This window comes from Schistocerca piceifrons, chromosome 3 (genome assembly GCF_021461385.2).
Source record: "Schistocerca piceifrons isolate TAMUIC-IGC-003096 chromosome 3, iqSchPice1.1, whole genome shotgun sequence".
Taxonomy (NCBI): Eukaryota; Metazoa; Arthropoda; class Insecta; order Orthoptera; family Acrididae; genus Schistocerca; species Schistocerca piceifrons.
The window spans coordinates 233,243,618-233,257,037 of NC_060140.1; the positions used below are offsets into that span (position 1 = coordinate 233,243,618).

The 13,420-nt window shown below is 40.5% G+C and overlaps 1 protein-coding gene across 5 annotated transcripts in view; it reads left to right on the forward strand.

Moving 5' to 3' along the window:
• LOC124789839 (serine/threonine-protein kinase tousled-like 2) overlaps positions 1–13,420 on the forward strand; it is a 576,094-nt gene that overhangs the window by 114,000 nt on the left and 448,674 nt on the right. The gene's annotated exons all lie outside the window — the stretch shown is intronic.

Genomic DNA, 13,420 nt, shown 5'->3' on the forward strand with positions numbered 1-13,420 from the left:
GGCCGCGGTGGCCGTGCGGTTCTAGGCGCTCCAATCCGAAGCCGCGCTGCTGCTACGGTCGCAGGTTCGAATCCTACCTCGGGCATGGGTGTGTGTGATGTCCTTAGGTTAGTTAGGTTTAAGTAGTTCTAAGTTCTAGGGGACTAATGACCACAGCAGTTGAGTCCCATAGTGCTCAGAGCCAATCAAACCTTTACGAAATCGTTTCCCGTTGACACCCCGCGGAGATTGATGAAAGGGAAAAAATGAATCGCTTATTACATATCCGCTGTTCATACAATAAAACTTCAGCATCAGACATGTTTTAATTAAATTTGTTAGTTGTTTTCCACCGACGCAATTCACAACACTGTTTGCATACAGCATTCACATACACCACTGAATGAACCTGCAAAAGTATGTAATAGCACGAAACATTGTTCAGGAGATATACGTCATAAACATTAAGATGCGTCAAAAACTAGCTTTTACTTGGAATAAGACACGAATTAACCAGACTATATTCATCCAGCGTTTCGTAATGAGAGCACTCAGTGATTTCCAGCAAACTTTAATTTCAAACCTTCCCTAAACTAAACAGTACTGCACATGCCATGTCATGGTGAACAGATGACTTAAATGTAAGGCGTTTATCGTCATCAGATATTCCCAAAAAGAAGTAAGAAATTAACAGCAGTGTCATTCTGTGTGAACATTTGTTACAAGAAAATGAACACATACCAAACGCATCACTTTGTTCGAATGAACTGAAAGTGCATGTTGAGCGCATACCTGTCAGATGCAGGCTGGTAGTGCTAGTAAGGTGACATCACCATGAAGCAAAACCTACTGATACAGGGCACTAGTTTGTCCGAGGTGGCGCCCTCAGTACAATGTTATTTAGAATGATGGAAATTCAAATAAGTGCCAAACACACACATATTCAATTGATGACAGTGTTCACATGTCAGGCATAACAGGTATAGATAATTAGAAAATCAAAAGGTTTTTTCATTTTTGATAAATATTCAAAAAGCCAGTATAAGAGCAACATTGTATAACGATACTGCTGGTAAGTCTGAAAAAATAACGATACTGTTAAGTCGGAAAAATAAGAGCTTTATAATAGTTATACGCGCATATAAGAATTTATGGGAATTTGATTGCAAAAGAATACAACCGGTGATATTGGGAATTATAGGAAAACATCAGCATAAAATACTGTCCTACAAGGAATCGTGGCTCTATGCTTATAACCTTGTACGTGTTTCTTATACAACCAATTTTTTAACAAAAGTAAACCACATAATATATTTCCAGTTAATGTAAGGCGCTAAAATACAGCATTGGCAATTGGTCGTGTTTGGTGCCGTAGTATCTCCGCAACACAGAAGCTGAGAGAAGTAACCGTGAGAAAACTAAAATACAGCTGTTCACATAGGAATCAATACTTCATGATGTTCATGAACATGTCATTTATATACTCAACATGTAATTTCAGTGCATTTGAATAAACTGATGTATTTGGAGTGTGTTCATTTTGTTGTAACAAATGTTAGCGCTTCTTCATACGGCATGTCACTGCTGTTGATTTACTATTTCATGACAATGTTTCCTCTTTCTTAGAATGTTTGATGCTGGGTAAACCCGAAACTTGTTATATTAAAGTTATTTGTTCATCTGCTGATGACGTTTCATTGAGTGGCCTATCCAGCATTTGAACAATACTATTTTACTTATGCGTTAACGTCTAATGCGTCCTACGCGACTTCCTGTCGCACCGTCAACTTTATTAGTATTTTTCTCGGTTACATGCATGAAGTCAAATATTTAACATACTAACACATTTGTAAAGTATCAGACGTCCGACGCTGCTTTATACATCAGAGTTCGAATCGGGGTTTATTGATGATGCTGTAGTCAGCTGACTCCATTCTCTTTTGCATACACTATTGCTGTTTCGACTTCGTAACCCACTCAAGGGATTTATTATTGCCCTTACGTAGTTACATTTCATGTTGTATTACAGTCAAAATCATCATATTCATTGTTTGACCATATAGAGATCGTCTTGTTAAAAGCCTCTTCTATATTGTCATATGATGCACTTGATATGTATAAGGACATGAAATGGAACTAACTTCGCAGAGACAATAATGAATTACTTGGCACAAGCTACAAAGACGAAATTGCAGTAGTATTTCCAAAAGGAAATAGACCAATGACGAAAACATCATTTGCACAATTCTGCATGACTGTAACACTAAGTAATAACAAAATCTTCCTCTAGCAGTCTAGCTGTTCTTTGAGTTGTCGGTAGGTCTTTCTTACTGTCATATTTACGAAAGTGTTATTAATTTGTAATTAAAATGGCATTGCACGTCTCTGTAGGGCATGCTTGATGAATTAAGTGAAAAAAATATAGCTAGGTGATGTAAATATTAAGAAAAAGTATTCGAAACGACACTGTGAAGATGAATAATTTACGTCTGTTACGAAATCCATTAAAAATAATTTATGCGTTTCAATTTGTTACATGATGGGAGGATTTATTACAACGGAGAGCATATTCGATCAAGACGCGTGGGTGAACGCCCGTCATGTGACTTGGCTGACCAGGCTGGACGTGTCAGCGGATAGATATTATAGCTTCGGTCGGTTAACGGGCAGTACCTGCCATGCAAATAGACCGAGCAGATGTTATGAAACCAGCGTTGATATTGCAGCTTTGTATTTGGCGTTTTGCCTTCTGTAAAATTATAAGCATTAAGCATCCCATCTTGAAAGTAAAACTCTGATTTTAAAAATTAATAGTCAAATAGGTTTCTCTCTCTTCCATGTGGGTATGGCACTAAACTCGTTTGTGGAACTGGTTTCAAGTCTCTGAAAATTTTGGTGGCAGGGTTTCGTAATACATAATATTAAGTGGGATAATGTCACAATCAGCTCAGCAGCGTCCCCCCCCTCCCCCCCCCCCCCCCCCCCCGCCCAAAAAAAAAAAGAAAAAAAAGCTAGTGCTACGTTTGTAAGATCACACTCAACTGAATATTAAATCTCACGAATTAGAAAGCTTATCGTTCAGTTCTAATTACTTGTTCCGTAGCATATAGTGCTCATCTTGGATTTTAAAGATTATGGATTGAAAGCTAGAAAGAAGCATCAAGTCTGTTTCGATACACGTTATATGGTCGTTAGATACGTGAAAGATGATGTATGTGGACAAATAATGCAATACATATTGGCGCTAAGATGAATTGGTCGCTGCGAAGTGATAACACTGCGTACATATTGCCAGGCAGATATCTGTAAATTACTTTGTAGATATTTATTAAGGTTAAGGGAACTAGTGATGGTAGGCGTGAGCGCAGAACTTGGCTTCGCGTAATATTATAACTGAGTTGAAGGATACGGAGTCGTGTACCTCTGGAGCGAAAATGAAACAACCGTGTTTCCGCGACGTGTGAAGGTATAAGACTGTTCCTAACAATTACTTTAAATATGAACTAACCAGTGAGACCACTTCTCGGAATGACACAGAACGTAAGAAAATTTTCTGCGTTTATCTACTTGCCTCTAAACAACGTAACGCCCCTTTAGTATCTGTTATGAACGTTCGTTTGAATTAATGAGATTACGTAAAGTGAAAAATATGTTTCTTAAACCGCTGTTAATGTGTAGTTAAATCATTCTGCTAGCCATATCGGTTCTCTGACTGATACTTTTCACTCGTGACAAGTAATTGAAATTCTGTGAAATTGGAACTATTGCATTATGTTAGAGTACTCGAAGTTCCCTAATGAGCTCTCTCAAAACATGAATTAGTCACTTACCGCTGCAATTAGATGTCATACGCTTCTCTGAGTGATGCAGACTTTAGAAAAAGAAGAAAAAAAAGGATTTCACGTAAGATTCCGTACTAATATCGGCTAGCAGTTGCTTTCATGTGGTCTCAAGAAGTTGAATGGAATCCTTTTCAGAAAAATATGCGTTGGTCACCGAGAAGTCAATCAACGACCTCCTCGTTAGAAGATCACGGAAGAGTTCGTCTTACCGAAGTCTTCAAATAGATTGTAAATAGATTCAATCATTATCTAATTAGAGAAAGTGGTGTACTGCTATTACTCGAGCCTGCAAAAGTTCATAGAAAGTTTGCAGAGGCACGTCTAATAACCTCACATTCATGAAATTAATAAGTTCACATTCATGAAATTAGCTGCGTATTTCCACTAGACTTCTTCGGGTGTTCACTCTAACATGTGTGAGGGAGCGAAATTTTTATTAGTTTAACTCCAACAGTTGAACCATTGTCCTTAAAATCTGTCCCAGGCGCTACAGATCCTCACCAGGACGTATCCCGATATCTTGACGACCTGTTTCGAGCAGTGAAGATAAGATGAATCCGGCATCCTGGTTACGATTGTCTCTGTAAACAGTATGTTCTCCGACGGGACGCAATTTTCATTCTGCTGTCGTCGGCTGCCGGAAATGTCTCCATTTCGTTCAAATATATGAACATTGCAGAGTATATTCGTGAATTTTGCTTGTAAATACAAACACTTTTTCAGGTCATGAGTATTTGTTCTATTCGTTTGTTAATTTATGTGATTAACAAAATTGACACTCAACGATTACGCGCAGATGCCTTCCTGACATGGCGAAGAACCGCCAGTAGTGAACATTTAATGGAGCTAAGTAGACGTGGGAAGATGACACAATAATGCACCCCGCTCACAAGCTTTGGTTTTGATCACTGATAGTGCCTAGGTGCAGATCCGATCGTCCCCATTAAAACGTAAAGTCTCCGAGAAACATTTTAGATGCGAAGATAACTAGGACAACATCACCACTCAAATGTGGAATATCTCGCTGACGAAGTGGTGGACATTGGTTTGGTGCGTCTACAAAGCATAAACAGGTGCCCGTACTCAACTTTACCCGTGAATGGAGAATCGCTATTTATATCCTGTCTTAATAGGTAATATCTGGCTCTGTACCATAGCATCGTTTCTCCTTGACCGTACTGCGAACGAAGACTTTTAGGATTAATCTTAATTGACCACATTGATACGTCAGTTAAAAAAAGAATAACAGGACGAAGAGTTAAATTCGAGTAGTGTTGTGCATGAATGTGTTCCGGTACTTCAATATACACCGTAAAGAACGAATAATTCTGTCATGATTGGAAAAAGCTGATAACAGTGGCTCACATTTTCAGCATTTCCGAGAAAAAAATCACGGATAAACTTAAACCATTATTATGTGTGAAGCCCTTAACTGTACCAGTTGACACTATAAAGTATGGTGGCAGTGAAGCTGAAAATATAGGTAAAACCGATTGCTTGTTAATACAGAAACGACGGGGTGCAAAAAAGCATCAACCAGCCACCATTTAGATTTTCAAACTCGCTTTGTTCTCTTTGCCAATTTCGATATGTCAGTACAGTTGCTTGCTTGTTTCATTCTCTCGAGAAATAAAGTAAATTTCAAATACCGTATTTTTGTGACTTGCCTCTTTAATGCGATGTTACTTAAAAGGTTCCATTATGGACAGAATCTTCGCTACTGGTAACAGGCTTTTAAACATAAATCTTCAGATGATGTAGCGGGTAAGAGTTCGAATAATATTTGCCTATAGTTACCGGGAGACGTTGAAGTATTCGCTTTTCAGACTTAAATGAAACTCACGAATCACTTTTTACAGGTGAATTTTTGTCCGCTTTGTGGTTTACTATTGTGATTTGGATAATGTCCCAGGAAACTTAGATGTCCGAAATTATTAAATCACACTCAGATTTTACGCGGTGTGGGTGCTACAACACGACTTAGTTGTCTTATCAGTGGACGCGCCATATAGTAGGCTGGCGCTTTCATCTGAGGCTACTGATAGCTGTGGCTACAATGTGAATTGTACGCACCAGGGAAACATGTCAGATACACGCTTGTTGCCAGTTTTAGGCGTTCAGCAGCATTTCTGCAGTTAAGACATGCGTTGCTTCGTGTACAGTGTTACAGTAAATAAAAAAAAAGGTTAAAGAACCAAACTATTAAGTCGTCGTCTCTATACATATATTTCAGCTTTCACATGTTTAACTGGTAAGGCACAGTTGACATTTAAAATGGGAGATTTGATGAAAGAAGAAATTCTTTAAGTGGAGTCAATTTGGGAGCTATAATGTATTCTTTTGTCTATTATGATATTGGCATTTGATGACTTAGACTTATTGGTATTTTTTTGGAAGTCGTCAACTACACGTTGTATGTAGAGCTCCTGTGGGACAGTATAAACGCAGTAACAGTGCCATTCAGTAACTAGTATTAACGGTAGTTACCACGAACTTGTGAACTAGTTTGAATGTGATTTAGTTACAGTATTTCGTCAGTTATTAAAGTCTAAACCGTATGTACAGCATAAAAATACAGGTGGAATATGATTAGTCAAAAAATTTTGGTTTGTTGAGTTATTAAGGCAAAAGTATTCTCTTTCGAATTTTGTTTCTAAATTTTAGCTTAAATTTTAGAGCTGCTTTTGTTAGCATTTCTCGTTTGTTGCTTCCCGCACACGATTGCGAAGATATTACAAAGTAGTGTAAGTAAATTACCATAATTATATTTTTTGCAATGATTTCAGTACTCAGAAGTTTCTAGAGTTTCACGCTGAAATTTTTCCATGATTTTCATTTTCATATCTCAGAAATATGCCTGTTAGATTAAAATCCGTAATAGTAACCCAATACTCGCGCTTTTTTCTCCATGCAAAAGATAAGACGCTACGGTCGCAGGTTCGAATCCTGCCTCGGGCATGGATGTGTGTGATGTTCTTAGGTTAGTTACGTTTAAGTAGTTCTAAGTTCTAGAGGACTGATGGCCTTAGATGTTAAGTCCCATAGTGCTCAGAGCCATTTGAACCATTTTTGAAAAGATACGATCGTTACCCATTAAATTATGACAATTGCATGTTGTTAACTGTTTCAGTTTTCGGTCTCTGACCATTAGTTTTAATTTCCGGGACAGTCTTGATAGTTCCTCGGTCACTGAAAGTATGAATGATATACAATAAATTAAGTAAAAGGCGTAGCAGTGGGAATGGAAAGGTTGTTAGTAGCGCAAGAGGAGGAAAGCGAGGGAGTCACGATAAAGGTCGGCGTAATCTGAAGTATGGGACATACAATATAGTAACGGTAAAGATAAATGCTTACCTTTTAAGAAGCGCAACAGTGATGAAGATATGGAATAGATACAACAATCGAAACACACATGACAACGGAGACAGCCAAAACGCAGCACACTTCGAAGATGTTATCCGACTAAGGAAGAACAGAGCTTATCCTTGACTTCGAATGATTCATTCTGCATGCAGAAGCAAATCAACCACGAAGAGGCTATATACAAGCTCTCCCCCTCTCCCCTTCTCCCCCTCTCCCCTTCTCCCCCTCTCCCCCTCTCCCCCTCTCCCCCTCTCCCCCCTCTCCCCCTCTCCCCCTCTCCCCCTCTCCCCCTCTCCCCCTCTCCCCCTCTCCCCCTCTCCCCCTCTCCCCCTCTCCCCCTCTCCCCCTCTCCCCCTCTCCCCCTCTCCCCCTCCCCCCCTCTCCCCCTCTCCCCCTCTCCCCCTCTCCCCCTCTCCCCCTCTCCCCCTCTCCCCCTCTCTCTCACACACACACATATATATATATATATATATATATATATATATATATATATATGGTGGTCCATTGATCGTGACCGGGCCAGATATCTCACGAAATAAGCGTCAAAAGAAAAAAACTACAGAGAACGAAACTACCAGATTGAGCTACGGTTGGCCCGCTAGATGGGGCTGCCATAGGTCAAACGGATATCAACTGCGTTGTTTTAAATAAGAACCCCCATTTTTTTATTACGTATTCGTGTAGTACGTAAAGAAATAAGAATGTTTTAGTGGGACCACTTTTTTCGCTTTGTGATAGACTGCGCTGTAATAGTCACAAACATATGGCTCACACCGAGCGAGGTGGCGCAGTGGTTAGCACACTGGACTCGCATTCGGGAGGACGACGGTTCAGTCCCGTCTCCGGCCATCCTGATTTAGGTTTTCCGTTTCCCTAAATCGTTTCAGGCGAATGCCGAGATGATTCCTTTGAAAAAGGGCACGGCCGATTTCCTTCCCAATCCTTCCCTAACCCGAGCTTGCGCTCCGTCTCTAATGACCTCGTTGTCGACGGGACGTTAAACACTAACCACCACCACCATATGGCTCACAATTTTAGACGAACAGTTGGTAACAGGTAGGTTTTCTAAATTAAAATACAGAACGTAGGTACGTTTGAACATTTTATTTCGGTTGTTCCAATGTGATACATGTACCTTTGTGAACTTATCATTTCTGAGAACGCATGCTATTACAGTGTGATAACCTGTAAATACCACATTAATGCAATATATGCTCGAAATGATGTCCGTCAACCTCAACGCATTTGGCAATACGTGTAACGACATTACTCTCAACATCTAATGTTCGCACATGCATTGACAATGCGCTGACGCATGTTGTCAGGCGTTGTCGGTGATCACAATAGCTAATATCCTTCAACTTTCCCCACAGAAAGAAACCCGGGGACGTCAGATCCGGTGAACATGCGGGCCATGGTATGGTGCTTCGACGACCAATCCACTTGCCATGAAATATGCTATTCGATACCGCTTCAACCGCAGGCGAGCTATGTGCCGGACATCCACGTTGGAAGTACATCGCCATTCTGTCATGCAGTGAAATATCTTGTAGTAACAGCGGTAGAACATTTCGTAGGAAATCAGCATACATTGCACCATTTAGATAGCCATCGATAAAATGGGGGCCAATTATCCTTCCTCCCATAATGCCGCACCATACATTAATCCGCCAAGGTCGCTGATGTTCCACTTGTCGCAGCCATCGTGGATTTTCCGTTGCCCAATAGTGCATATTATGCCGGTTTACGTTACCGCTGCTGGTGAATGACGCTTCGTCGCTAAATAGAGCGCGTGCAAAAAATATGTCATCGTCACATAATTTCCCTTGTGCCCAGTGGCAGAACTGTACACGACGTTCGAAGTCGTCGCCATGCAATTCCTGGTGCATAGAAATATGGTACTGGTGCAATCGATGTTGACGTAGCATTCTCATCACCGACGTTTTTGAGATTCCCGATTCTCGCGCAATTTGTCTGCTACTGATGCGCGTATTAGCCGCAACAGCTGCTAAAACACCTACTTGGGCGTCGTCATTTGTTGCAGGTCGTCGTTGACGTTTCACATGTGGCTGAACACTTCCTGTTTCCTTAAATAACGTAACTATCCGACGAACGGTCCGGACACTTGAATGATGTCGTCCAGGCTACCGAGCAGCATACATAGCACACGCCCTTTGGGCATTTTGACCATAATAGCGATACATCAACACCATATCGATCCGCAATTGGTAAACGGTCCATTTTAACACGAATAATGTACCACGAAGCAAATACCGTCCGCACTGGCGGAATGTGAAGTGATACCATGTACTTATACGTTTGTGACTATTACAGCGACATCTATCACAAAGCGAAAAAAGTGGTCCAACTAAAACATTCATATTTCTTTACGTACTACTCGAATAAGTAATAAAAAATGGAGGTTCCTGTTTAAAAAGACGCAGTTGATACCCGATATCAGCGCCATCTAACGGGCCAACCATAGCGCCATTTGGTTTCCCCCTTCAAGCTAGACGAGTTTCGTTCTGTGTAGTTTTTTCGTGTGATGCTTATTTCGTGAGATATTTGGCCCGGTCACTATCAATTGACCACCCTAATATATATACACACCAGATAAGAACAATATAATTTACATTGTAGGGACTGTAGGCTCTTGTACGTAGGTCAGACAGGTAGGACATACGAAATATATCTCTAAAGCATTATTCAGATCCTTACGTAACTCTCCTTTTCCCTCATTTGCGAAACATCTCTGAAAACAAAACGACGGACCAACAACAAAAAAGATATAGTGATAATTATCCCTGTTCCTTATATCTCGGTTTAGTAGCAGAAATAACTTGATATTCCTGTTCGTTATATCTCGGTTTAGTAGCAGAAATTACGTGATATTGCAGTAGAACAGGAAAATCTATCAGAAAAATCTAAGTGAAATTTTACTAAGCTAATGAAAATAAAATTTGTCAGTGCAATAAAGTGCACCACTTTATAATTATTGTTGTCTCCTATATCACAGATATATATTAATTGTAGAACTGGCTGTGTGTCTCACATGTCATTTAAGTCGCGTACATGGAAAAGTGGCAACAGTAGCTTTATTTTTAATATCTCTCGTGACACAATCACGTGAGCATTTCACAATGCCGTAACCGGTTTCGACCAGTCAGTGATCTTCAGACTGTAGTAGACTGGAAACCGTAGTGACTATTTGCCGAAATTAAGTGGAGTACTTATGATGCGACTCGGGAGGACTCCCGGGAATTCTACGTATTAATACATAGACGGAAGCCAAATAACCCTTATAGAACTTAAATCCTGGGGGGATGGGTCTCGTAGACATATGATGATGTGCTTACATTAAAAAATTCCCCCACCCTTCTATGCCTCCTCCTCCGTTTAATTACAACTGCTATCAGTTAAAATATTTTAGTTTTTAAAGTTTTAATAATTTGTGTAAAAATCATATTCAATTGTTGCAATTACTGTAACTCTAGTATCTGCTGAAGTAGCAGTTGCTTTCGCGAATACAGATATGAATAGCCTGAGGTCTTCATTTCGCCTACATAACGTCGACTATCTTCCTACAATTGCTTTTATACTCTGTTCATCATAAGAATAAACCTGGTGTAAACGAATACAAACACGATGGTTGGTCAGAAGTTGTAGCACAAGTGCACTGGTGGTGTTACGCTCTTTGGAAGTAGGTCCTGCTCATGTATTAGATATATTACTGTAAGTTACGTTAAATGAGACTTTCAGATATTCTAATGTATTGACGGCCGCCAACGTTTTTCCTCATCACACTTTTAGCTATGTAGTTATTACTTCAAAAATCATGTACAATCACAGTCTCTGTACAGTTGTGTACGGATTGCCGCGCTGTTAATACGCAATATGAAATTGGATGAGACTGCTTCCTCTTCCGTAGTAAAACACACGTGTAGAACACTGTTCGAAAGCGCCGAGAAAAAGGTTTTTCTTACAGTTTTTCATAAATTTACAGAAAAAATATCGCCTCTGAAGTTACCCTAGGGACTGTATTCGATGCGGTTGAGGTAGTAGTACACGTTGGATGTAAAGCGCAATCTGTAGCGTAGTGGATTGATAATTAAGTGTAGTTCATGGATTGCTGGTTAGTCTCGCCTTAGCCATTTTCTTTCGTTTAATTTGAAATACCCACATCTCGTAATTGTATAATTCATCATTTTTTATGAATAATGCACGTCTTCTTGTTTCTAATTATATATTGCATGCGAAATTCCTGTTTTCATTTCAAATATAAATTCTTAATTATAGATATTTTATGAAAGATTGTTAATAAAAGCTGCTTACATAAAGAAAAATAAGAGTTTAATTTTTTAGGGCAAAAATTAAATACACTTCATTCGGACTTCGTCCATTGTTTCTACCATTGATGTGGTCTCACACGAAACAGAGTGATAGGAGTCGTAGAAACATGAAAAGAAAGTCATTTTCACAATATGGAGCGCATGAGACAAATTCTGCACTTTTACATTTGCCACTGTACCATTAGAATATGAACCCAACAGTACGGACCTGGCCGGCCGGAGTGTCCGTGCAGTTCTAGGCGCTACAGTCTGGAACCGAGCGACCGCTACGGTCGCAGGTTCGAATCCTGCCTCGGGCATGGATGTGTGTGATGTCCTTAAGTTAGTTAGGTTTAATTAGTTCTAAGTTCTAGGCGACTGATGACCTCAGAAGTTAAGTCGCATAGTGCTCAGCCATTTTGGACGGACCTGAAGCCAGGTTAAGGGATTTGGCCCGAGAAATAACAAGACTGTTAAGCTGCCAGAAGTACTGGAAGCAAGTCACGCAGCTTCTTCCCATGTCACTGCCGAAAGTTACCGGGATATAGAACAGCACGTCATAAAAGAAGAGGAGCAGATGGCAGTTCCAGAACTGAAATGTGTTTCTTGGATTTGGATAAGGAGGGAGCTAAGAGTTTACAGACGACTGACTAATTAATACCTTCAGTGGGTTCAGTATTCAACAGCACGATGAAATTCCTGCATCACGCATAGCTCGCTCAGAAAAATTATCCTGTGTTAAGTTGGTAATTTTCATCACTTTTGTTTGTAATTAGAATACTGTGTTAGCTGAGAACGAGAGCATTTTATGGTTTCCGTCTGGTCACCTAAAACGCGTTCGGTTGTGCTGGACGTTCGCCGAATATTATTTCATTCTCTTTGAAAATTAAATGACATCCGAAGCGATGTTGTTTCTTTGCTCGTCTCTTCTTGTGTGTGAGCTGCGACTTCTCACATCATTGCAAGTTAGTTGGACCTGTTGGCTTGCCAGTGCTTTCCAACTTTAATGCGCCGGTAAAGCTGTTGTCACGTATTACTGCTCAGTTTAGGTGAGCGTAACACAGGATAAAACGTATCTTTACGATCGTACTTGACTGTACTGGACACAACTTGGCTTCCGCTCCACCTGAAACGAATTCCAATAAGATTCAAGCAAACGCGGAAGAATACATGGCCTAATGTTTACATCAGGTTTATTCTTATGACGTAGTATTACAGACAACTCTATGCGAATTGATTGCAGCTTCTGCCTTAAAGTATATTTTTTTTCTTTTGTAGCATTAAGTTGATAGTCACTTGTCAGATTTTATAAAATCTATTATGATTCTTTGTCTCCTCTTTCTGTCCATTGACAGTCTGCAGATGATCACTGGCTTGTCGAAACCAGACACGTTCACGTGATTGTATCGTAAAAGGTACGTGAAGAACAAAAGGTAACTGACATCTTTGACTCTACGGCTACAATGACAGGAGGTGAGTGTGTGTCTGAGGTTGGCTGGTGATTCCCTAAATATCGTTGCAGACTACCATGGCGGTCAGTTGTTTGGGTGTGCTGGCAAGTAGCATCGGGCAGCTAGCGCGTGTTTGGAGGCGGCGACGCGGAGCTAGGATAGTCACCGGCCCGGCCGCGCGGCCTCAGGCTTAGCCGCAGCCGCTGCTGATGGAAACGGCCTATTATTAGCTCGCCCAGCCAACCCTTAGTCACGACAAATGCCTGCCACGACTACCTGACACGAAAACACAGCGAATCTCTGCGAAACTTTGGTCCCAAAGGTCACAGTCTGCACTCTTTATCCTAGAATCCCATGTACCCTAAGGCGTCATTGTCGACATTATTTTACGTCTTTTCTTATCAGATGATGTGTACGACGCTTGACGAAACTGCGCGGTATCGTAATGCTGCCACCC